The sequence below is a fragment of the Octopus sinensis genome, linkage group LG3, assembly GCF_006345805.1.
Source record: "Octopus sinensis linkage group LG3, ASM634580v1, whole genome shotgun sequence".
Taxonomy (NCBI): domain Eukaryota; kingdom Metazoa; phylum Mollusca; class Cephalopoda; order Octopoda; family Octopodidae; genus Octopus; species Octopus sinensis.
The window spans coordinates 166,994,313-167,019,744 of NC_042999.1; positions in this window are offsets into that span (position 1 = coordinate 166,994,313).

Here is a 25,432-nt window from a genome sequence, read left to right on the forward strand (position 1 = left end):
CGGAGGAACCTCACCCTCCCGACGCGAAAAAGTGGAAAAAAAGAAAAGAAAGAAAAACGGGGCATCGCCGGCGGTTGCAGGTGCACCGGCGGCATGTTCTGAAACCCCTTCGGTGGAACGTGAGCCACCGGAGGTGGGGAAGAAGAAGGCCCCTCCCTATGGAAATGTTGAAGAACATGTCGTCTTCTATCTCAGAGGAAGGGCTGTAGAGAATTATATAGAAAGTTCCTTTGATAGTCGGGATCTAATAGACTCGACTTGTATTGCAGGGTGGCCTCCGCAGGTGGCTGCCCGGGTACTGGAAGAAAGAAACCTCTATCACATAATGGACTCCTTCTCAAAGGAAGAGTATAGATCATGTGTAAAGGACCCCAACTTGCAGTTGCTGGAATGCCTGCATGAGGCAAAAAAGCTTATTAAAGACTCATTGATGTAATTGTTTTCAATTGTAATGGACATTTTTGCCCATAAAAGTGTAACAATATTGTAAGAGGTTTAATACCTCAAATATTAAAAAAACAAACAAACCATGTTTTAGAGAAGCAAAAGTCGGCGAGTGCTTTTTGTCTTCTCCCATCCTTATCATCTTTCGTTCATTATCATTCACCTCATTAATGTCCTTGTCCAGCCCGCAAGCTACCATACTCTATGTACTGCCTTTATGGCAAATTCTATAAAATAAAATAGCTCGCTTACCTGTGGAAGTCGTCACGCTGGTGTGCAGTAGTCGAAAATTGAATTTGTAAGACGCTCTACCGTAAGGTAAGACCTTTTGCTCTTTGAGTCCAGTAGGATTTGTTGTCTGTAGGTTTTATTTATTTATTTATTTTTTTGCACAAGCAAGGAGTCCTTACTGGATTCGGAGCATTTTGTCTGCCTCGGTGGAGACGTGTGTGTGTTTTCTCACATAATTGTGAGAAATTCTGTGTGGAGTTTACTCCAAATTGTTTCTGATTCACTGGATTACACAAAGGATTGACCAGGAATACCATACGGCCGAAAATTATTTTTTGTTTGCCATTGTTTGAACTCTTCTTCTTACTATCATTTAGTTTTTTTAAAAAAAACTTATTGAACTGTTATTTTTTTCCTTCCCTTCTCTTGGGTCCTTTTTCTTTTTCTTTCCTTTTTGTGTTTTTTACTTTATTTTAAAAAACTGTTGTGAATTTTTTTAGTACTTTGTGTTAGGATGGCAAACGAATTGATAGTGTGGGAGTTGACACCTCTCAAGACATGGCTGAAAGAGTTCGAAAGGAAGACGGTGGTGTTGAGGACTTATTCAAAGTCGCTCGATACCATAACCGTCTTCCCGAAAGCCTCAATTATGAAAGAGCTGGCAGAATACATGCAATCCATTAAATATATTTCACGGGGGGTCAAATATGCAGCGGTCTGGTTGCTCTTTGACTCCCCCCAAGAAGCTTGCGAATTTGCAAGCCGGCCCCTGGAGGGCAATGAAATTATGTTCCTTCCCACTTATTATGGGAAGAAGTTGACGAGGGCTTAGGTCTGCGGTTTGCCACCCGGAATTGAGCCCGAGTGGATAGAGGATTCTATCCGCCAGGGTCTGGGTGGTAGCAGTACCAAGCTGGTCAATGTAAAAATTCTGCCTGCGGCTGATCGGGAGGGAGCAAAAGCTGTTTTGACCCTATGGACCAATCAGCCGAAAGTCTGGTTTTCCCCGATTTTTTGAGGATGTCCAGGTCTAGGTATCCGGTGATGTTCGAGGGACGCCCGCCCCCAAGTGTCACCTGTGCCTAGAAACCGACGACATCAAGAAAAACTGCCCCAAGGACCAAAACAGGGTTCTGGAACAGTTAAATCACTCCCTGCTCCTACTTTGGAGGGAGAGAAGGAGGAGGATGTCGAGGAGGTAGAAACCTCCTCGAAAAAACGAAAGCGAAAGGAGGGCAACCCACCGAAGGACCCGAGGGCTGCGGGAGGAATGGAGGACCTGCTGGACGCAGCAAAGGTACACCAATCTCCCGCGGTCCAAGGGTAAAAGAAAAAAGAAAAACAGGACATTGCCGGCGGTTTGTGACACGCTGCCGGCGTGTCCCCATGCTCCTTCGGCAGGTGTGCCGCTGGAGGAAGAATTTGTGGTCCTCTTTCACAAAGGGAGGGACATTGCAGAGTGTAATTGGCAAAATTGAAAGGAAGGGCCGGTGGGAGGGGCTTCTGTCCTGCACGGAGGACCCTGAGTGGCCTTCGCAGGTGGCTGCGGAGGTCATGTGGGAGACCGATCTGTGCAGGATAATGAACTCATTCCCGGCGGACTCCTCAGATATATGATGAAATGTTCAAGTTTGAAACGGACCAGGTGCTTCAATGAAGCGAGTAGCCTGGTCGGACAGAAGAGTTGAATTGATGGACATTTTTGTAAGAGGTGTATTACATCAAAAAGACTTTGTTTTTTTTATATAAAAAGTAAGGGGATTATTGCCTCGTGTGTGTCGATTTACTGAACTGTGTAAGAGGTTTATAGCCTCATTATGTGATTTAAAAAGAAAAAGGAAAAATGTTTCAGAGAAGTGAAAGTCGGCGGGCGCTTTTCTCTTCTCCCACCCTTATCATCCTTGTATCATTATCATTCATCCCATTACTGTCTGTGTCCAGCCCTTGTGGCAATTTTAATAAAATAAAGTAGCTCGCTTACCTTACAAGAGTTAACATGTCTTTCCTCGTGGTAAGAGTTTTTGCTGTTGTTATTGTTTCATTGTTGCTGTTTTGTTGTAATTACTTTTTGGATTTGTTACCTTTGAAACAAGGAATTACATTTGAACGATTTTGGACTGTTTTATTCCCTGGTCTTTCCGGGGAATAATTTAATAATTCAACACTTTCTCAAAAATTCTGAACTCTGGCAATTGTGGCTTTTTTTCTTCGTGTGTGAATAACATTTTTGAATTGTAACAGTCTTTTAGACTATTTTTGTGCCCTCCCCCTAATGGGGGTGGGATTTGAACTGTATTACATAATTAAAAAAAAATTACTATCCTCTTTGATAGGAAAAAATATATATAGGTTTCCCAGTTTGTGTTATTAATTTCAACCATGTCAGTTGAAATTATACACGAAATGTGTGCTCTTATAAAGAGCAATGATGATGTCGACAGTCATGTCAACAATGGAAAAAAGTTTTCGGAGGTTGCCGCAGTGGCAACCGAAAATATTGATATGCCTGTAGGTGTGCTACAGGGATATTTTAAACGTATGAAAAAAGAAGGAGGTGATGTGATAATATCACCTTCTTCAACTGTGGTGGAAACTGAAAAGCGGACCGTAGTGTTCAAAACCTTCAGCCCAAAAGACAGAAGGTTTAAACACTTCAAAGAAGTGAAAATAGAGAAATGCCTGTCCCCGACACGGAGGGACATAATGTACATTACAATGGGAAGGATATATGGCTCAGTCGAGGTTCGCTTCGCAGACGAAGAGGTGGCCCGTGGGCACGCCGCGTGTTCCCTAAAGTCAAATGAGGTGGTAATTCTACTCATGTATATGGGGAAAAGAACATCTAGTGTAAGAATAAATGAAGTACCGCTTGAATAGGCCTAAGAGAAGTGCTGGCCGCCCTGTTGTTTGATATGGCGGACCAAATAAAAATCTTACAAATAACATGCTCCAACCCCCAGAATTGACTCGGGCGAAGCATTACGGTCCTGATTCAGGGGACACAGGAGGACCTTCAGGTCCTACCAGAGAGAGTGCCTGTTGGGGAAAATGTGTCCCTTAGGGTACAGGTGGAAGGCCGTAAACCCACCTGTTACCAATGCGGAAAAAAGGGCCACAATCGAGCGGACTGTGAACAAAAAAAAAGTTGTCGCAAACACCAGGCCACTCAAATAACAAAACAAAACCACCCCCGCAAACACACCAATCCCCACAGACAAAAAATTCCCACTCCCCCTGTTGTGGTGCTAGCCCCGAAACAAACGACAAAAAAGACCCAGCCCCTGCACGCACAAGCCCCTACAAATATAAAAACACCCATCCCCTTGGAAGCTGTGGCACCGACTGCTCCAAAAAGTGTTGCCCCCACAGACGTTGACCTCTCAGACGACACCATGGAGGTATCAGAGGGTGGATTTACAACACCTCGAAAACGAAAACCTTCCCCATCCACATCACCGCCCGAGAGAGTAAAAACCAAAACAATACACAAAAGACAATAAAAAAGAAATCCCGCCCAACTGACCCCGGAAGAAAAAGAGGAAAAGCTTGTCGAAGACGACACTACGGAACAATACACCAACGAAGCTATTGTGACACGTCAGATGACAAAACTTTATATTCAACATAAAGAATTAACGCGCAAGGGGGACGGGATAGGTAACTTTAGGCCCATAACTCTGTTAAACACAGAGTTAAAGATTTTGGCCAAGGTGTTGGCAAAAAGGTTGGCGCGGGTCATAGACAAACTTGTCGGGGAGGCGCAAAATTGTGCACTGGTGCATTTAGACCAGTCTAAAGCATTTGATAGGGTCGACCATCGGTACTTGGCGGCGGTCCTCGGGGAGGATGGTCTGGGCCCGACCTTACGCGGTTGGATCGAGTCTGTTGTCAAGGAGAACGGGCTCTTTTCGAAGCCGTTCAGGATCGAGCGTTCAGTTCGCCAGGGGTGTCCCCTGTCCCCGCTTCTGTATGTAAGAGGAGCTACGGCGTACGCGGTTGACATCTCCATCATCGTGGCAGATGAAGGCCGGCTTCCAGTGGTGGAAGAGGCCATCAAGAGTTACGAGGCGGTGGCAGGAGCAAAGGCTCACAAGGACAGGTCGGTCGGGTTGCAACCCGGCACCGGGAGGGGCAAGCCGGTGCCGTCCAATAACGTCGCGTTGGACGGAAGGTCCTGTTAAGCTGCTCGGAGTCTGGATTGGTCCAGACCTCCAGATAGAGAAACATTGGAATGAGGTGGCCGGCAGGGTGACTGCTCTAACCCAGACCTGGTCTGTACGGACGTTATCCCTGCTAGGGAAGATGGAGGTGGTGCAGATGTTCATAGCATCAGTAATCACCTACCGTCTGACCGTGGTGCCTTGCGCCGATTTGTAGCTGAACAAATTGGAGAGAATCCTTTTCCGCTTTTTGTGGAAAGGAGGAAAGCCAGTTGGAAAGCGCTCTGTCAGTTGCCAGAAACCGCTAAAGGGTGGGCTAGGGATGCCTTGGCTGAAGATGCGAAAACTCGCATTAAGGTTGAGGCACCTCTAGTTTTACCTGGATGGAGAGCAGGTGTGGTCAACGCACGTTCGGTTCTACCTTCCCCAGTTAATATCCTTCACGGACACCGGTGCATAGATCAAGCGGAGACCTAAACAGGAGTTCTACCGCGGATTTCTATAGCCGGTTAGTGAAATTTATATCAGAAGACGTCTTGGGGGAGACCCTGGGCTACGATGAAAATCGGTTGGTCAACCTGTTCCGAGAACGTTAATTACCAGAAATCCCTGGCCTGGCAGTGTTTCCGTGCGGCGTTACCTGTTCGCGACAAGCTGTCAAGGCACGGAAGTGCCGTCTCGCCGACATGTCCGCGATGTGTGCGGTATAGGGAAATCGTCTTGCACGCATTCGTGGAGTGCCCGGAGTTATCGGGACTGATTGCTTTTGCCGAACAACTGTTGTCAGTGAGTGGAAGAGTACAGCTATTAGCAGAGTCTATCGTCGAGATTATGCCACCTGCTTTCCTCAGCGGGGAAAGAAAGGCTTGATTTTCCTGCGTAGTTGTCATACTGAAAGAAACAGTATGGAAGATGCGTCCGAAAGGTATAGTGACAGGTACCTTTATATCCGGCCAGGGGTTGGTTAACTTTTTTAGTTACCATCTCGGTAGTAAGATCAGGCTGGAGAAGAGGTGTCTGTCACGAGATATGTTTGTGAAAAGATGGAAGCCTGTAACTTGTAAGCTGGGTATGTTTGGCACCAATTATGTGTGGCCAGATCAAGAAGTAAAGGTTCTACCCAGATGGATGAGTTCCTTGCCCTACTATGTAACATTAAATTTGTAAACTTTCATTGAAATTTGTACCCATCATATTAATTTTTAAAACGTTTTAAGCTGCTTCACCTATATGTTTGTAAAGTAGCTCGCTTACCTCTGTCGTGGATAGACGTGTTTTTTGGCGGTGAGTCAAACGTTTTGTTGAGCGTTGAATAATTTTTCTATTGGAATTGTTGTTTATTGTTGAATATTTTTGAACTGTTGAACATTGTTGAACTTTGAAAATATTTGTGCTTTTCCCCGGTGACGAGAGAAAGTAATTGTTCAAATATTGAAATTATTAATATTATTAATATTGAACTTATTAAAGCTGTTGTAGGCTTTATTGCCCCCCCCCCCATCGGGGGTGGGATTTGAACTGTTATCCTCATTAAGAGGAAAACATATTATAGGTTTTCCGTTTTTTGGGATAAGCAATTTATTATTGCGTGAAAAATTAAATTTCAGCCGTTGTAGGCTCTATTGTGGCATCCACCCCTAGCGTGGGCGAGATTTGAACTGTTGTCCTCGATGTGAGGGGAAAAAAATATTATAGGTTTCCCGTTTTTTTTTTGATTCTGTATTTTTATCATTGTGTGAAAAAAAATTCGAACGTTGTAGGCTTTGTTGCTACGTCTCGTCTCCCCAGCAGGGGTGGGATTAGAACTGTTGTCCTCGTTGAGAGAAGATAAAAGTAAAAAATTACAGGTTTCCCATTTTATGGGATTAAATTGTGTATAATTTATTTCGAACGATATATGTCGGTCGAAATAATTCAAGAAACAAACCAGCTGCATGAGCCAGCAAAAATGTTCGCGGCAGTAGCCGCTGTTTAGTGTAAAAATGTTGTAATAGAAACGGAGAAGCTCTCCGAGCTTTTTGAGAGAATGAAAGAGGAGGGTGGAATATAAAGATATCACCCTCCCTTAGTATTGAAAATATGAAGAAAAGGACAGTCGTTTACTTAATGTACTGTCTTTCATCGAAAAAATTCAAGCACTTCGAAAAGTGCGAAACAGAAAAATGCCTGGCCCCCATATGGAAATATATAAAATACATAGCGAGGGGCCGAGCATACGGAACAATAGAAGCCAGGGATCTTTTCGGTTTGAACGGCAGTTTTTTCTAGCGGTGTCATATGAAATTGTCACCCATAATTATGACCCTAGTATCGATCTATTGCATTTCAATCTGTTTTAGGCTTAGGGTTAGTTAGGGTTAGTTAGGGCTTGGGTTAGGGTTAGGGGTGGGGGGAAGGGTATCTTTTTTTCTTCACAAATGTAAATAAACCTAATCTGTTTCTTAAATGAGGGACATATTCATACGGCACAGAATGTTTTTTAACGTCATCGATTGGTTGAAATTTCAGAAATTGAAGAAAAAAAACAGCAAATAGCTTACAAACTATAAAATTTTCTCAATAAAGCCAAGATAAAAAGATGTTTTATAAACACATTCTACCAGTATACGAAGTTTAAAATTTTTTAGTTACCGAGAAATTGTGTTAAAAACTGCCGTTCAAACCGAAAAGATCCGAGGCCAGATTTGAGATGACTGAAAAAGCCCAAGAGCACTCAGTGAGTCCTCTGAAAACGAAGGAGATGATGCTGCTCCCAGCATACACGGGAAGGAAAACAGCACGCGTCAGAATAAATGAAGTACCACCAGAAATTGAGGCAAGGGAGGTGATAGCCGCCCTGTTGTATAACAGAACGGACAAAATCACCTTCCTCCAAATCACATGCACTGCCCCACAAAATTGGCAAGGGCAGAGCATCACTGCGATTATTCGGGGAACACAAGAAGACATCGAAATGCTGCCAGAAAGAATGCTCTTGGGGGAAGATATTGCCCTCAAGGTTCGAGTAGAGGGCAAAAAACCCACGTGTTTCGAATGTGGCAAAAAGGCAACATTTGCGTAGACTGTGAAATATGGAAAAAAATAATAAGTGCGCAGACATCAGGCCCTCCAACTACAGAAAAAGACCCCAAACCCGCACACAAATTAACCCCCACAGAAACAAATACTCCCACCCCACCATCTGTGGCACCCACTCCCAAATAAAACACCCAAAAATCCCAGGCCATGCACACACTGGTGCCGACCGAAACAAATGCACCCACCCCCTCTGAAGTAACAACTCCTCTGGAAGACACCATGGAGGTGACCGAAGGGGAGTTCAAGACACCCAGAAAAAGAGAACACGTGCACCTTCCCTAATCATATCCCCCACAAAGAAAAAAGAAGAAAAACAGCACACCACAGAAAAAAAAAAAGATCCCGCTCCACTGTCTCAGAAGAGAAAATAAAACAGAACAAAGACGGAAAACCCTGGTAAAATTTGATACCAGGGATAAATAAATCATGGACACATTAAAGAAACATCACACCGTGGAGCTGTTGCAGCAGTCTGAAGACACGGAAGAGAGATGTGCCTGGATACCAGAAAAACTGTATAATGAAATGAAGGGTAGGCATCCGAGAGCCATCACGAACATCCCGGACATTCCACGGTATTTGAAGGAGCAGGAGGAAAGGACTGCCTCACGTGTGGTGAGGTCAGCCCCAGCATCACCAATTAAAGAAAAGTCAAAGAGTAAGTAGAACCCTTGCTTTGCTTTTGTTTTAAATGACTGCACTTAACCTTGGGTGTTTGAAAGTGCGTGGTCTGAGCTCGAAGTGGAAGCAAGCTTGTTTTCACGATATGCATGTGATGGTTGCTACAGAGACCAAGCTGGACAGTCTACAAGCCCTCTCGCCCCTCCTGAATGACTATGAGGAAATCATGTCGCCTAGCTTGACTGGAGGGCTAGGGGGTGTAGTAGTACTGGTTCGAAAAGGCTTGGCTCTGCAGACAAATACAGTCTATGTAGACCCAGAAGGTGGGCTGGTTGTCCTTGATGTGACATACAGCAGTAAGGCCTTCTGGTTGATCGGAATCTATGCACCTTGTGCTTGAGGATTTCAAACTGATTTTTATCGGCGCCTAGAGAACTTTCTCGGGACGTCAAAGACATTAGTGGTGTTAGGAGACTATAATGCTATTGTTGATGCGTGCATCGATAGCGTTGGCTCGATCTATAGGAAAGTAAACTCACGTCTCATAAATCTGCTCAAGCGTTTTCAGCTGGCTGATCGTTACAGACTTGACCATCCGAACGTCCCAGAGTGGACCTGGATGAGTGGCGACGGAAGGTTCAAGTCCTATTTAGATAGGATAGTGATAAGAACTGGAGATAAGTCTAGTTTTAGCTGTCCACAGCATGTCCAAGTAGCTTACACTGACCATAGAATGGTTAAGTGTTGACTGGACATAGATAGTACAGTTAAGAGAGGATCCGGCTACTGGAAGCTGAATAAGTCTATTTTGACTTGCGAGGCATACTGTAGCCGGATTGAGGAATTAGTACAGAGGGCGTTAACCGGTGCGGTGATTAATAACCGATAGTGATTCGCCCTCAAGGGAGCCATTCGTTTTGAGTCTATTAGGTTTAGCCGTCAGCTAAGACTAGATAAGGCCAGAACAGAAGAGCAACTAGTTAAGGACCTAGAGGAGGCGTTGATGTTGGGCTCTGCATCTCACATTTTGGCAGCGAAAACGGCCTTGGACCGTTACCTCAAAGCCAAACATGAGGGGTGCAGAGTTTGGGCTAAAGTGCGCGCATTGGGCCAGATGGGCCCTTACGATAGAAACCCAGCGTGGCAATGATACCACAATTAGGTCTCTCGTGGATGACAATGGGTCGATGGACGGGACGAGATGTGTGAGACGATTCACAAGCACTTAGTAGAGGCATAGTGTCGGGTACCTTTGTATCCGACCAGGGGTTGTTTGGGAGTGGCGGGGCGCTGGATCATGGCGAGGTCCTTAGGGACTTCCTGTCTGGTGGCCCGCGTCTCTCGGCATGAGAGGCTGAGTGCTGCGAAGGGTCAATCACGGCCGAGGAGATGATCGAAGTACTGGGCGAATGTCCCGGGGAGATGTCACTGGGTCTCGATGGTCTGCCTTACGAATTTTACAAAAGTATGCCAGACTTGTTCGGGCACCTGCTGGCCAGCGTCTACGCCAATTGGTAGCAGAATGTGAGAATTCCTAAGTCTGCGAGCCGGGAAGTGGTGACGTTGATCAAGAAGGACCCAAGCAAGGTGGGCGAGATATGTAACTTCAGGCCCATAACTCTGCTGAACACAGAGTTAAAGATTTTGGCCAAGGTGTTAGCGAAAAGGTTGGCGCGGGTCGTGGACAAACTTGTCGGGGAATGCAAACGTGCGCTATCCCGGGCAGGACGATCCACGACAATCTCCACCTTGTACGCTACTCCTTAGAGAGGGTGGGAACGCTTTCTGGCACATGGCGGGTACTGGTACATTTAGACCAGTCAAAGGCATTTGATAGGGTCGACCATCGGTACTTGGCGGCGGTCCTCGAGAAGGCTGGCTTGGGCCCGACCTTCCGCGGTTGGATTGCTGCGTTGTATAGAGACATCGAGTCCGTCGTAAAAGTGAATGGTTTCCTTTCGAAGCCATTCAGGATCGAGCGCTCAGTGCGTCACGGGTGTCCCCTGTCCCCGGTTTTGTATGTACTGGCTGTTGAGCCATTATTGCAGAAGTTGGAGGCACTAGGGGGCGCACCGCATGATCTATGGATGGAAGAGGAGCTACAGCGTATGCGTTGACATCTCCATCATTGTGGCGGATGAGGACCGCTTCCAGTGGTGGAAGAGGCTATCAAAAGTTACGAGGCGGTGGCAGGAGCAAAGGTTAACAAGGACAAGTCAATTGGTTTGCAGCTCGGCACCTGGAGGGGCAAGCCAATGCCGTACAATAACGCTGTGGGGCGTTGAACGGAAGCTCCTGTTAAGCTGCTCGGAGTGTGGCTAGGACCGGACTTCTAGATAGAGAAAAATTGGAGTGAGGTGGCCGGCAGGGTGACTGCTCTAACCCAGACCTGGTCCGGGTGGGCGTTATCTTTGCTAGGAAAGGCGGAGGTGGTGCAGATGTTTATAGCATCGGTTATCACCTACCATCTGACCGTGGTGCCTTGCCCCGATTTGTGACTGAACAAGTTGGAGAGAATCCTTTTCCGCTTTTTGTGGAAAGGAGGAAAGCCTGTTGGAAAGCGCTCTGTCTGTTGCCAGAAACCGCTAAAGGGTGGGCTAGGGATGTCTTGGTTGAGGATGCAAAAATTCGCGTTAAGGTTGAGGCACCCTTGGCTTTACCTGGATGGAGAGCAGGTGTGGTCGCCGCACGTCCTTAACGGACATTTGTAATTGGATCAAGCAGAGACCTAGGCTTGGGGACTGGCAATTGGAGTGCTGCCAGGCACTTCAGCTACTCTCTCGGGCGGGTAATGCCGGCAATAGGAGTTCCACCGCAGATTTCTATAGCCGGTTAGTGGAGGTTAAGTCCGAAGGCTTGCTTTTCTGCGTAGTAGCCATACTGAAAGAAACAGTATGGAAGACGCGTGTGAGAGGCATAGTGTCGGGTACCTTTGTATCCGGCCAGGGGTTGGTTAACTTTTTTAGTTACCACCTCAGTAATAAGACCAGTCTGTAGAAAAGGTACCTGTCAAGAGACAGATTCATGCGAAGATGGAAGCCTGTGGCGAGGAAGCTGGGAGTGTTTGGCACCAGGTAAGTGGAAGCCAAAAACAGGAAAGAAAAAGCAAGGGGTCTACCCTGGTGGTCGGATGCCTATCCTTCAGAGAAGCCATTACAAATTTCATTTGTAATGAGCAACGCTTAAGTCAAAAATTATAAACATTTTCATTAAATTATTGTATTTTTAAATTGTAAATATTTAATCGCTACAGCTTTTGTTTGTCTCTTCTTGTTTGTCCCCTCTTTGTAATGCCTTCATGGCAAATATTTATGAAATAAAGTAGCTTGCTTACCAACCATATTGTTCCGGGTTCATTGCCACTGCGTGGCACCTTAGGCAAGTGCCTTCTACTATAGCCTCGGGCCGACCAAAGCCTTGTGAGTGGATTTGGCAAACGGAAACTGAAAGAAGCCCGTCGTATATATATATATATATATGTATGTATATTCTCTAGTTTCAGCTCGGAGCTGTGGCCATGCTGATGCACCGCCGTTTTGCTACATATGTGGCACTAATAGCCTCCTCTAATATGTGGCACTTGGTGAATCATGGAGTTTGATATAGCTACCCTCATTTGCACCTCTTGCAGTGAGGTAGATTTATCTGGAACTCTCAACAAAAAGAGGTCCAGTTTTGATTTGAAAACTCCTACATCTACTTTGTGCAAGTTCCTCAGACTCTTTGGGAGAATATTAAAAAGCTGTGGGCCCTTGAAACCCAGGCTGTTGCAGAGACTGGTCCTGGAGCACAATGGCATTGCTGGGATCTATGGCACTTTTCAGTGTCGTCCCTTTCTGGCATTAGTGTACCTTTCAATGCCAACATTTGGCACAATTCCTTCCAGGATCTTCCAGATATATATTACTGCATACCTCTCCCGTCTTCTTTCCAGGGTGTAGAGACTTAGCTGTTTCAACCTTTCTCAGTAGCTGAGCTGTTGCAAAGAGACGATCTTCTTTGTGAATCTTCTCTGCATTGCTTCAAGGCCCGCTATTAATTTCACACTGGTGGGTGACCACAGCTGTGAGCAGTAATCCAAGCGGCTGAGGACGAATGTCCGTCAGAGGACCATCATGGTTTCCTTATCTCTGGTTCTGAATGTTCTTAGGATCCATCCTGCCAGTCGTCTGCACTTTGTCGCCATCCTGGTAATGTGCACTTGGAAAGAGGTATCATCACTCATGTCGATACCCAGGTCCCTCACAGTCTTAGGCTCTGGGATTGAAATTCCCTGTGGACCGGTGTATCCTGTAAGTTTAATATTCAGTTTTGGATGCTGGTAGCGCAGGGCCTGGAATTTTTCAGCATTAAACTACATATTCTTATCCTCAGCCCATCTGTAAATTGAGTCCAACTCCTGCTGCAGGTGTGCAACATCGCCGGGGTTCTGTATTTTCTGCGAGACTTTAGTATTATCTGTATAGCTTGCAAGGGTGGCTATCCGGGCATTTGAGGGCATATCTGAGAGGGCCACTATAAAAAGAAGTGGTCTCAAGACAGCGCCCTGTGGAACACCCCTCACTATTTGTGTGTTCATAGAAGTGGCTCCATTAGCCACTACTGCCTGACTCCTATCTTTCAGGAAGTCATGTAACCACTCTCCAAGTTTTCCAGCTATGCGAAGGTCACGCAATTTGTGGCATATTATACCATGATCCACCTTGTCAAAAGCTTTTGCAAAATCAAGGTATATTACGTCCACATTTGATTTGTTGAGTAACTGCCTCAACACCCAGTCATAATGTTGTAAGAGCTGGGTCAGGCAGCTCCTTACCTGGTCGAAAACCATGCTGGGTATCACTCAGCAAGTTATTTTCTTCAAGTTTCCCTTTGACTATCCGTTCCATGACTTTGCTGATGCGTGAAGTCAGAGAGATAGGCCTATAGTTTTTGGCATCGGCTCTACTTCCCCCTTTATGTATTGGGCATATTATTCCCTCCTTCAGCTTGCTTGGCGGTTTGCCATTTGTAAGAACGCTCTGGAAGAGAATCTGGAGGGGTTTTACCAGGGCATGCTTACGCGATTTGAGGAGGATTGCTGGGAAACCATCAGGACCAGCAGTTGAGTTTGTGTCCACTTCATCTATGGCTAGTAGGATATCTTCTTCGCTAATGTCAATGTATCCCATTGTAGCTGCCTCACTGGTTATAGGTGAGGCGCCAAAGAAGTCCACTGGTTCGTTCACTTGTCTGTGTTCCAACGGGGTAGTAAAGACACTTTTGAACTGGTCTTTCAGTATCTCACTGATCTTAGTTGGACTGTCTGTGAGGGAGCCATTCTTTTGGAGGAGGTGTCCTATCTTGCAGTGCACTGAGGCTGTTTCTTTCGCATAATGAAAGAAGGCCTTTGGGTTTGACTTAATGTTTTTTATAACCCAGGCTACTTTGTTTGCTTTCTCCCTCACATAGGATTGTTGCAGCCTTTTTTCGATCTCCAGTGTTGTTTTTAGGCGGGACGTTTCGCTACTTTTGGGATGTTGGTTGAGTCGATTTGCATCCTTCGTCCGTCGTCTCATGAGGATCTTCCTCTCCCTTGGAATCTTGCTCCTGTTTGTTTTGGCCTTGTGCTCTGGGACATATTTCTGGCATATGGCTTGGACAGAAGACATGAAACATACTAGTTTCATGTCAATGTCTGGTGTGGAGAGACATTTCGGCCAGTACTCTCTGAGGATCTCTTTTTGGATTGATTTCCAATCTGCTTTGTGGAAGTTCAGATTGGAGAGATTTCGGGTGCTTCCTTTAGGCTGTATGTCTCTGGTTACTTTCGGCCCAAACATAGACAGCTCTATTATGTTGTGATCCGAGACTAATGTCGGTGTCACTTTCACATCATGAATGATGTCCATATTGTTCGTGAAGCAGAGATCCAGAATGTTAATCGCCCTAGTTGATTTGAGTACAACTTGCTCCATGAATAAGGCATTGGTGAGGTTGAGCAGGGACTCCACCTGTGCTTGCTTGCAATGACGTTGGGGAAGTTGAAATCACCTATAAGAAATATGGTCACGTGGTGTTCCAGATTCATGAGGATTTCTTTAATTCTTGTGAGGTAACCTTCAAACTTGCCTATGTGGTTTGGAGCATCCGATGGGCAATATGTATTGCATATGACTATATTATGTTGTCTTATGTATACAATTAAAGTGTCACATACCGAATTTGAGTATGTCATTGAGACCTGGGGTGAGGTCATCTCGGATGTATACAACAACTCCTCCATGGCTCCTTTCTCTTCTGTCTTTTCGCAGTATGGCATCGTTTCAGGGTTGAGATGAGTTTCCACAAGTGCTATGCATAGGGCTTGATTGCAATCAGTAAAAATCTCTCAGGAAAGAAAGTTTGTTTTTATTTTGATGTGACAGGCCCCCAATATTTAGTAAAAGTATTGGGATGACGACTGTGCAGGCGTTAGGGGAGGCCATCTCGTGTCTGTTGACTGTTGACTGTGGTGGTCTTGCATAGTGGTAGGCAAGGTTCCTTCTTTGTGCTTTGTGTAGCCAGGTTAGCTGTTGTACAATCCTTTGCGCTATACATAAAAAAGACTCTTTCTCAGCTGCTGCGTTGCGCAGAACATCTGAGGAGCACACTTCTTTTCTCAATGTTTTTCTTGGAGACATATGTCTTTCCTCAGTGAATGTTTTCTCTTTAAGGCCCCTGTAGTTCTGGCGGGGTGTCGGGTGAGCAAACGGGCAGTTTTTGCCGTCCTCCCCATTTGTCTTGCAGTTAAAATTTTCAGGTTCTTGGACGCCTTCCAGATTTCTTCTTTCCTGTAGGGTTTTGGGTGGCATTAAATCCTCCACGGGTATTTCTATTGGTTGTTTGGTGGGTTGGGATTTCGGTTTTGGTTGTTTTGCATTTTCCATTTTCTTCCTTTCCTTCTTTACTTTTGTTTTCCGTCCTTCCTTTTCTTGTGATGGGAACTTTTTCTTCTGTTTTTTTTAATGGGGTGAGGGCTCCGTTCCTTTGTAGGACCACTGGCACAGGGCGGACTTCCAGTTACTGCTTCCTTTACTCCCCTATCCTTTTCTGCCTGGTCGTTCACCGGGGCGGGTGATCCATTCTCTTGAGGAACCTCTGGATTACAAAGACTTCCGGGTTTTTTCCTTTTCTTTTTCGTCTTCTCCATCCTTATTAGCCTTGCCACAATAGTTTTCGATTATGTTATCCAAGGTGTTAATGTGTGGTCTTATAAGCATATAAGACCGGATAATTCACTCTTCTTCCGCTCTATCTGGTCAATGGTTCTGTGAAAGCCATTGTTCTTTAGTGCAGCAGTGATGATGTTGTTTGGCGGATCGCCACTAGCAATCACCCATGCTCGCAGCAGAAGATTTAATTCTTTCTTTTCCCACTTTGGTGCCATCTTCGTTTTTAAGTCCAGAGGGGGAGTAGAGGCTAGAGAGGTAATGAGAGATAGGGGAGGTAGATATGAAGGAAAGGGAGAGAGGTGCTATGAAAGAAATAGAGAGGGTGATATGAGGAAAGCAAGGGGGTGTGGCATGTTAAAGAGACAGAGGAAGGTAGAGGAAGGGAAGAGAAAGAGAGACAGAGCGAGGGAGAGGAGGGGAATAGAAAGAGAGACGGAGTGAAGGAGAGGATAGGAAGAGAAAGAGAGATAGAGGGAGGGGAAGGATGGGAAGAGCAAGAGAGACAGAGTGAAGGAGAGACTGGAAAGGATGAAGGATGTGTGAGAGAGGACGAAACGGAGTGAGAAAAATGGGCAAATGAGAAGTATATGAGGGAGAGGAGAGGTAGACGTGAGATGCAAAGGAAAGGAAAGGGAAGTGAGAAAAGAGGAGGATATGAAAGGTAGGGAGAGAGATGAGAAAAAGAGTAAGATATGCAAGAGAGAGGGAAAGAATAGGCGTAAAGAGAGATAAGGGGGGAGCGAGGAGCAGGAAAGGGAGGAATATATGTAAGGGAGGAGAGAGGAAGAGGTAGATATGAAGACAGTGGGAGTAGGTACCAAAATGTGTAGGGAAACGAAAAACAATATATAATTCTAAATACGATTAATTCTAAATAATTTTAAAGAGATAAAGTGAAAAAAGGGAACGATAGTGTAAAGAAAGGGGTTTCGTGATTTCTAGTTTTCTAATAGCTTGAAAGCGAAGTGGACGCTGTAATAGAAGTTGAAGGAAAATTATAGCGATAGTTCTTCTCAGGAAGTAGACAAAGATGAAGTCGCAACTCAGATGTTACCTTCAGCTAAAGGAAAATAAACGAATGAAAAGGATACTTATTCGCGAGAGGTGAAATTCCAAATCTTTCTTCTTGTACGAAGAAGTTTTCTTTCAAAAGAAGGAAAACAATTATTTTTGCTTCTTACATTCGGCTGGAAATAAAAGTACGACTTGCAACCACGTGCTTTTCGACGAAAACTCTATTCAGCTTGTAGCGAAATATATTACGGTTTTTAATTAATATATTTTAGTAGACTGTTTTGAAGTTGTACGTTTTTGTCAGTTCTAGTAGATTATTTTGTCGGTTTACGCAACCCATTTGGTTGTTTCAGGAGAACGAAAAAACACGTCTTTCTTCAACGAAACCGGAAGTATATATCATACTTTTATTTATATAACTATAACTATATATATATATATTATATATATATATATATATATATATATATATATATATATATATATATATATATATAAATATATACAGTTGCGGCCAAAATATTCAGAACGGCATTGTTTTCGTCAGAAAAGTAGGGATAAGTTTTTATCAAAGTTGTTTTCATAGACAATAAATACAATATTAATTGTTATTGTCTGAGATTTTGGTGTAATTTAAGAGGATAATACAAAAGTTATGGATGATTTAGTGATTTACTGCATAACCCATGGCGGCCAAAATGATCAGAACGGTTGAAAAAATAACAAAATAATCAAAAATGACAGAGAATACTGGAATTATTTAATATTTAGTGTGAAGCCCTTTAGCTTCAATCACACTTTGACATCTTCGACTGCATGAGGAAATTAAATTTTTTCGTTTCTTGCTGAGTGATCTTATTCCATTCTTCCTGAAGGGCATCCCATAATTGCTCGGTTGTTTTAGGATTTCTGGCTTTCTCCTAGAATATTCCACATATTTTCAATAGGATTGAGATCTGGGCTTTGAGCAGGCCAATCCATAACAATAACCTTTTCAGCCTTGAGGAAGTTCATGACCACCTTAGCCTTGTGACATGGGGCATTGTCCTGCATGAATATGGGTGGTCGCTTGGTTAAATTTCTCAGCACAAGCAAGACATGATCTTTTACAAGTTGTTTATAAACTCCTGCATTTACCTTTCCATGTAATCGCACCAAAGGGCCCACACAATTTCCAGATATCATCCGCCAAACCATGACACTTCTTCCACCGAATTTAACACTAGTCTTAAGGCATTTAGGCGACAATTTTTCACCTTATTTTTCGACGAACGTACCTTTTCCCATCTGAGCCAAATAACACAAACTTAGATTCATCACTGAAATGCAACGTTTGCCATTTTTCTTGAGACCACAACACATGTTTGGTTGCAAAGGTAAGACAACACTTTTTATTCTTGGAGCTGATCAGTGGCTTCACTGCAGGTGCTCTTACTTGTAGGTCATGTTCAACTAAACGACGAGACACAGTTTTTCGAGATAAAGTTTTCTTCAGTACAATGCTCATTTCCCTTTTTAACCAACTTTATCATAGCACGATCTTCTCTCTTGGTCGTTTTTCTTGGCCTACCTGTAGACTTTCTAGCTTCACACGAACCACAATATAAGAATACCGTTAACAACACTTTTTGACTTGTTACCAATCTTTGCAAAAGACCCAATACTTAAATTATCCTTCTTTCGAAGCTTAATAATCTGCTGACGAATTGGTAACGGAGTAAGTGGCATTATATTAGCAAAGTACACTGCAGATATTCTTACTAATGTTTAGTAAACGAACCGTCATGTAACAAATTCAAAACATTAGAGTTCGCCGGTTAAATATACTAAAACACGGAGTAAAAGTAACCGTTCTGATCCTTTTGGCCGCCATGTGTTTTGCAGTAAATCACTAAATCATCCATAACTTTTGTATTGTCCTCTCAAATTACACCAAAATCTCAGACAATAACAAATAATATCGTATTTATTGTCTGTGAAAATTATAGAATATAAAACAACTTTGATAAAAACTTACATGTACGTTTCTGACGAAAACAATGTCGTTCTGAACATTTTGGCCGCAACTGTATATATATATATATATATATATATATATATATATATATATATATATATATATATATATATAATATATATATTATATATTATATATATTATATATATTATATATATTATATATATTATATATTATATATATATATATATATTATATATATATATATATATATATATATATATAAATATATATATATATATATATATATATATATATATATATAATATATATATACATATATATGTATATATATATATATATATATATATATATATACATACATATATATATGTGTATATTATATATATATGATTTGTGGCGGAAGATAGCAAGGAATTATGGGTATTTATCGGTGATTAGTACCAAGTGGGGTATTTACACTATACATAGTTTTCATTTTAAATTACCCTCTATTATTATTTTCAAATTTACCTATATTGGGAGGTATATCTAATTTGTCATATAATTTTAGTAATATTTAATTCATATAATTATTTTATTTAAATTATTGCATTATTCATGTATTTAATCTTTATTTACTTATATAGTCTATTCAAGTGCTTTAGAAATAAAATTATGTAGTTATTTGGTTTAGGGGTTTGAGGTTCAATACTTCATTTTACTAAATGTAAAATTACCTCGGTGCCTACATTTTACTCCTCGATCATCACGAGTGTTTAGTAATTTATCTCCAGACTGTGGTAGTTTCATAAATTCAATTATGCATAATAAACACATTTTATTCCCAATATTATAGGAGTGAGCTCTACCTATAATACTCCAATTAAGGGTGTACTTTCTTTTTCTAGATTTTAATTCCCATATATATTTACTTAAGCCTGTAGACTTACTTAAACTGGGATTTTTAATGGTCTGGTAGTGTTGGTAAATTCTTTTTAAAATTTCATTAGCTGTTGATCCAATATAAGCCTTACTTATAATTTTATTATTATTGTTCTTAGAACTAACTATACATTTATAAATTACATTATCTATATTACAGTTATTAGAGACCTTGCATTTAGTCTTATCACGACATGAACATTTTTCTATATGTTGATTAAGTCTTGTATCATTATCGGTTATATTATGGCTAGAGATATTATTTATTTTGCTATTATAATCATTATTTAATGTCTTATTATTTATAGAGGAAATGATATTGACTACATTTCTCGATGTTGAGTGTCCCACTCACTCTTATGGTTTTATTGGAAAATATATTTGAATAACTATTGTCCTTTTTACAAACCATTTTTACTATTTTAACTGTCTCCTTAATAATAGTAGTCATAACTTGATCCCCATACAGAATAATTAACCATGTAATATCTTTTTATGTTTTATATTATCGTTATTAGTAGACCTCATCGGTATTAAATAGCTGTTCTTAGGTATATTATATCTCTATATGTATACTTTATTATGTTTCTTACTATTGCTCATATACTCATTCTCATTATTACTATTATTATAATAATCATTATTAACAACTATATTATTTTTATCTTTATTTAGTTTGTTATATTGTCTTTATTATTATTATTATTATTCATATTTTTACATTTAGATTTATTATTAGTTTTATTAGGAATACTTGTTATATTATTATTAATGTGTTCATAATAATTAAAGAATTTTATATGAGAGTTGTATCCTGCTTCTTTTAATGCTTTATTATAATATGGGGGCATGTTTATTAAAAGTGTCATAATCTGAGGATAACATGGATATTCTTTTACCTATATTATTTATTAAGGCTTCTTTAAATGATTTAGGATGGTTACTTGAAGAACTAATGTACTTTAGGTTTTCATTCAATTATGAAAAGGACGGATCTTATTAGTGACTAGATTAAGGTTGACGTCTAGATAATTTACTGCATAATGCTCATTCTCTATTGATGTACCTGGGCCAGTATTCTTAAAAAACTTGTACATTTTCTTAAGGCATTCTAATGACCTATTAGTACATTTCCTAGTTATAAGTAGTAGGTCGTCCCTATAAAGAGCACCATCTATATTCGTGAATTCAATTTCTAGTTCAGATAAGAGGTAACCTCGGCTGAATAATTTTTGTAAATTATGTTGATATTATCCAAATAATTTTTATTAACTATTTTACATTTTTTCATTATTTCTTTTTCTAGTAGTTTATCATAAAATGGTATATCCAGTCTATATAAATTCCTGGTCATATCAGATTGCACTATAATACAAATTATTTGGATAATATCAACATAATTTTAACCAAAAAATCATAGGAGTGGGCCACTAACTATAATACTCCAATTAAGGATGTACTCTCTTTTTTAGATTATAATAGATATTTATATATATAGGTATATATATAATATATATATATATATATATATATATATATATATATATATATATAGATATATTATATATATATATATAATAACAATTAAGGAACGGCCATAATAGGCCATTCACCCACTAGAAATAACAGCCAAAGCTTCTACCGCAAATAAAGATAATTCCGTAAACAGGAGGAAAATTAAAAAAAAATTTACCCTGTAATTTCTTGTACGGTTATACCGTTTCATCCGCTGTTTAATGGTAAACTAACATGATTAAATTAAATCAAGCCAATCTCCATAAGCCCTCGGATTCTTCAGCAAGAAATAGCTCAAGTCGGAACAGATATTTACACGAGGCATACCCAATCTTGCCAAGTCAATATCTGACCTAAAATTTTCAATCGTCGCACTCGCGCCAAATTATCGGCAGCAAATAAATATCAGCCGTCGATTCCATTACGGAATTAACCAAAAAAAATTCATAATTAATCAATATAGGGTGGCAAGGAAAATTTTGTAGAATTTTATTGCCACCAGCGGCCCAGTGGGAAAAAATTAAATAGTCATAGACCATTTTTAAGTTCAACAATAACAATTAAGGAACGGCCATAGTAGGCATTCACCACACTAGAAATAACAGCAAGCTTCTACCGCAAATAAAGATTAATTCCGTAAACAGGAGGAAAATTAAAAAAACATTTACCTGTAATTTCTTGTACGGTATACCGTTTCATCCGCTGTTTAATGGTAAACTAACATGATTAAATTAAATCAAGCCAATCTTCCATAAGCCCTCGGATTCTTCAGCAGAAATAGCTCAAGTCGGAACAGATATTTACACGAGGCATACCCAATCTTGCCAGTCAATATCTGACCTAAAATTTTCAAATCGTCGCACTCGCGTCAAATTTATCGGCAGCAAATAAATATCAGCCGTCGATTCCATTACGGAATTAACAAAAAATTCATAATTAATCAATATAGGGTGGCAAGGAAAATTTTGTAGAATTTTATTGCCCCAGCGGCCAGTGGGAAAAAATTAAATAGTCATAGACCATTTTTAAGTTCAACAATAACAATTAAGGAACGGCCATAATAGGCCATTCACCCACTAGAAATAACAGCCAAAGCTTCTACCGCAAATAAAGATTATTCCGTAAACAGGAGAAAATTAAAAAAACATTTACCCTGTAATTTCTTGTACGGTATACCGTTCACGCTGTTTAATGGTAAACTAACATGATTAAATTAAATCAAGCCAATCTTCCATAAGCCCTCGGATTCTTCAGCAAGAAATAGCTCAAGTCGGAACAGATATTTACACGAGGCATACCCAATCTTGCAAGTCAATATCTGACCTAAAATTTTCAAATCGTCGCACTCGCGCCAAATTATCGGCAGCAAATATAAATATCAGCCGTCGATTCCATTACGGAATTAACAAAAAAATTCATAATTAATCAATATAGGGTGGCAAGGAAAATTTTGTAGAATTTTATTGCCACCAGCGGCCAGTGGGAAAAAATTAAATAGTCATAGACCATTTAAGTTCAACAATAACAATTAAGGAACGGCCATAATAGGCCATTCACCCACTAGAAATAACAGCCAAAGCTTCTACGAAATAAAACCCCAAATATAATTCCGTAAACAGGAGAAAATTAAAAAAAAAACATTTACCCTGTAATTTTGTACGGTATACCGTTTCATCCGCTGTTTAATGGTAAACTAACATGATTAAATTAAATCAAGCCAATCTTCCATAAGCCCTCGGATTCTTCAGCAAAGAATAGCTCAAGTCGGAACAGATATTTACACGAGGCATACCCAATCTTGCCAAGTCAATATCTGACCTAAAATTTCAAATCGTCGCACTCGCGCCAAATTTATCGGCAGCAAATAAATATCAGCCGTCGATTCCATTACGGAATTAACCAAAAAATTCATAATTAATCAATATAGGGTGGCAAGGAAAATTTTGTAGAATTTTATTTGCCACCAGCGGCCCAGTGGGAAAAAAATTAAATAGTCATTTTTTGGTTAATTCCGTAATGGAATCGACGGCTGATATTTTTTGCTGCCGATAAATTTGGCGCGAGTGCGACGATTTGAAAATTTTAGGTCAGAATTGACTTGGCAAGATTGGGTATGCCTCGTGTAAATCAAAATCTTTCCGACTTGAGCTATTTCTTGCTGAAGAATCCGAGGGCTTATGGAAGATTGGCTTGATTTAATTTAATCATGTTAGTTTACCATTAAACAGCGGATGAATGAAACGGTATACCGTACAAGAAATTACAGGGTAAATGTTTTTTAATTTTCTCCTGTTTACGGAATAATATTTATTTGCGGTAGAAGCTTTGGCTGTTATTTCTAGTGGGTGAATGGCCTATTATGGCCGTTCCTTAATTGTTATTGTTGAACTTAAAAATGGTCTATGACTATTTAATTTTTTCCCACTGGGCCGCTGGTGGCAATAAAATTCTACAAAATTTTCCTTGCCACCCTATATTGATTAATTATATATATATATATATATTATTTTATGTAGAAAAATACAAACTGGGACAAGAACGTAAAACATCAGAAGACGATACAAAAAACGGACGGGACATTCGAAGCCTTCAATCTTCAGTCAAGAACCGGATCATCGTAGCATTTTCGGCTGATTAATCTTGAGATCGCTCCGATCCGGCCAGCCCCAAGGAAAAACTAATCTACGAGCATTAGATTTCTTGGAAGAAGGATCGAATGTATACGAAACAGGGACAGAAAAAACGACGATGCCACCACGAATATAAAATACAAAAACAATAATGGTAAAAACAGGACAAAAACAGCGGGTGTCTTACGACTAATAAACAAGTACAACAAGTTTAGCTGGCGTATTTTGAAAAAATGCCTTTATCGGCAGACGAAGACAACAGGTGTTCTCACATATATATATATATATATATATATTATATATACCTGTATATATATATATATATATATATATATATTATGTGTGTGGTGTGGTGTGTGTGTGTGTGTGTGTGGTGTGTGTGTGTGTGGTTATATAAACATATATATACCTATATATATATATACATATATATACATAGATAAACACATATACATATATACCTATATTTATATATATATATATGTACATACATACATACATACATACATACAGCATATATATATATATATATATATATAATATATATATATATATATATATATATATATACCTATAAATACACACATAGGAGTGACGAAAATTGTAATGCGTAATTACAGAGTGGCTTGAAGTTAGGGTTTATATATATGTATCTACTATTATTATCTAATTATTAAAAGAAATATAGTCTAACAAAACTAATTCTCAAATTAAATAATATGTAAAACGTTAAATTCCTATATAAGAATTAAAAGATATCTTATCCAATATCGAACGTAAAAAATTACTATCAAGAAACTATAAATAAATAATAATATTACAACAGCAATAATAATAACAACAATAATAATAATAATAATAATAATTTCAAACACAAAACGATTCCAAATTCAAATGAAATAGATAAACGATAAAATGTGAAACTTATCTTTGCGAAGCAAAAAAGTAACTCATATTTTGATTACAATATAATGACTTGTACTAGCATAATGTATTTTAATTAATTTCGAAGTATTTAATAATTTAAGTATTGTTTTAGCTTTCACTTATGTATATTTAGTATTTATATATATATATATATATATATATATATAGGTGAGAAAGTTGGTGTGTGGAAGCACGTGGTTAGATATATAAAAAATAGAAAAGAGTGAAAAGACTACAGAAGGCTTGTTTTATAAGGTTAAAGAATATATTTATTGGAAAGAAATCTGTGAAAAGGAAGAAAGAAAATCTCTCCTACGCTGGGAAAAAAGCAACGATTTCTTCCAAAGATACGCATCAATTTTTTAAAATGAATTGGGTACAGATAATCCTTTTTTAAAGAAAATTACAAGAAATAACAAACAAAAACTGAACAACGCACAAACCACCCCCAATTTCAACCACTTAATCAGCAACAACCCTCCTCATTATCCTCCATACACTAGAAATAGAAATCACCCACAACCAACATTTTTGAATCACGCAAGACTTAACAGGGAACAAGCTGACAGACAACGCATTTATGAAATAGATTACACCAAGAACAGAACACGCCAACATCATCCCAATACCAGGCCTAACCACCCCATAACAGCACAAAATAACACTAGAATAAGAAACACACCACACACCAGTCACTACTACCCCATGACCCAAAAT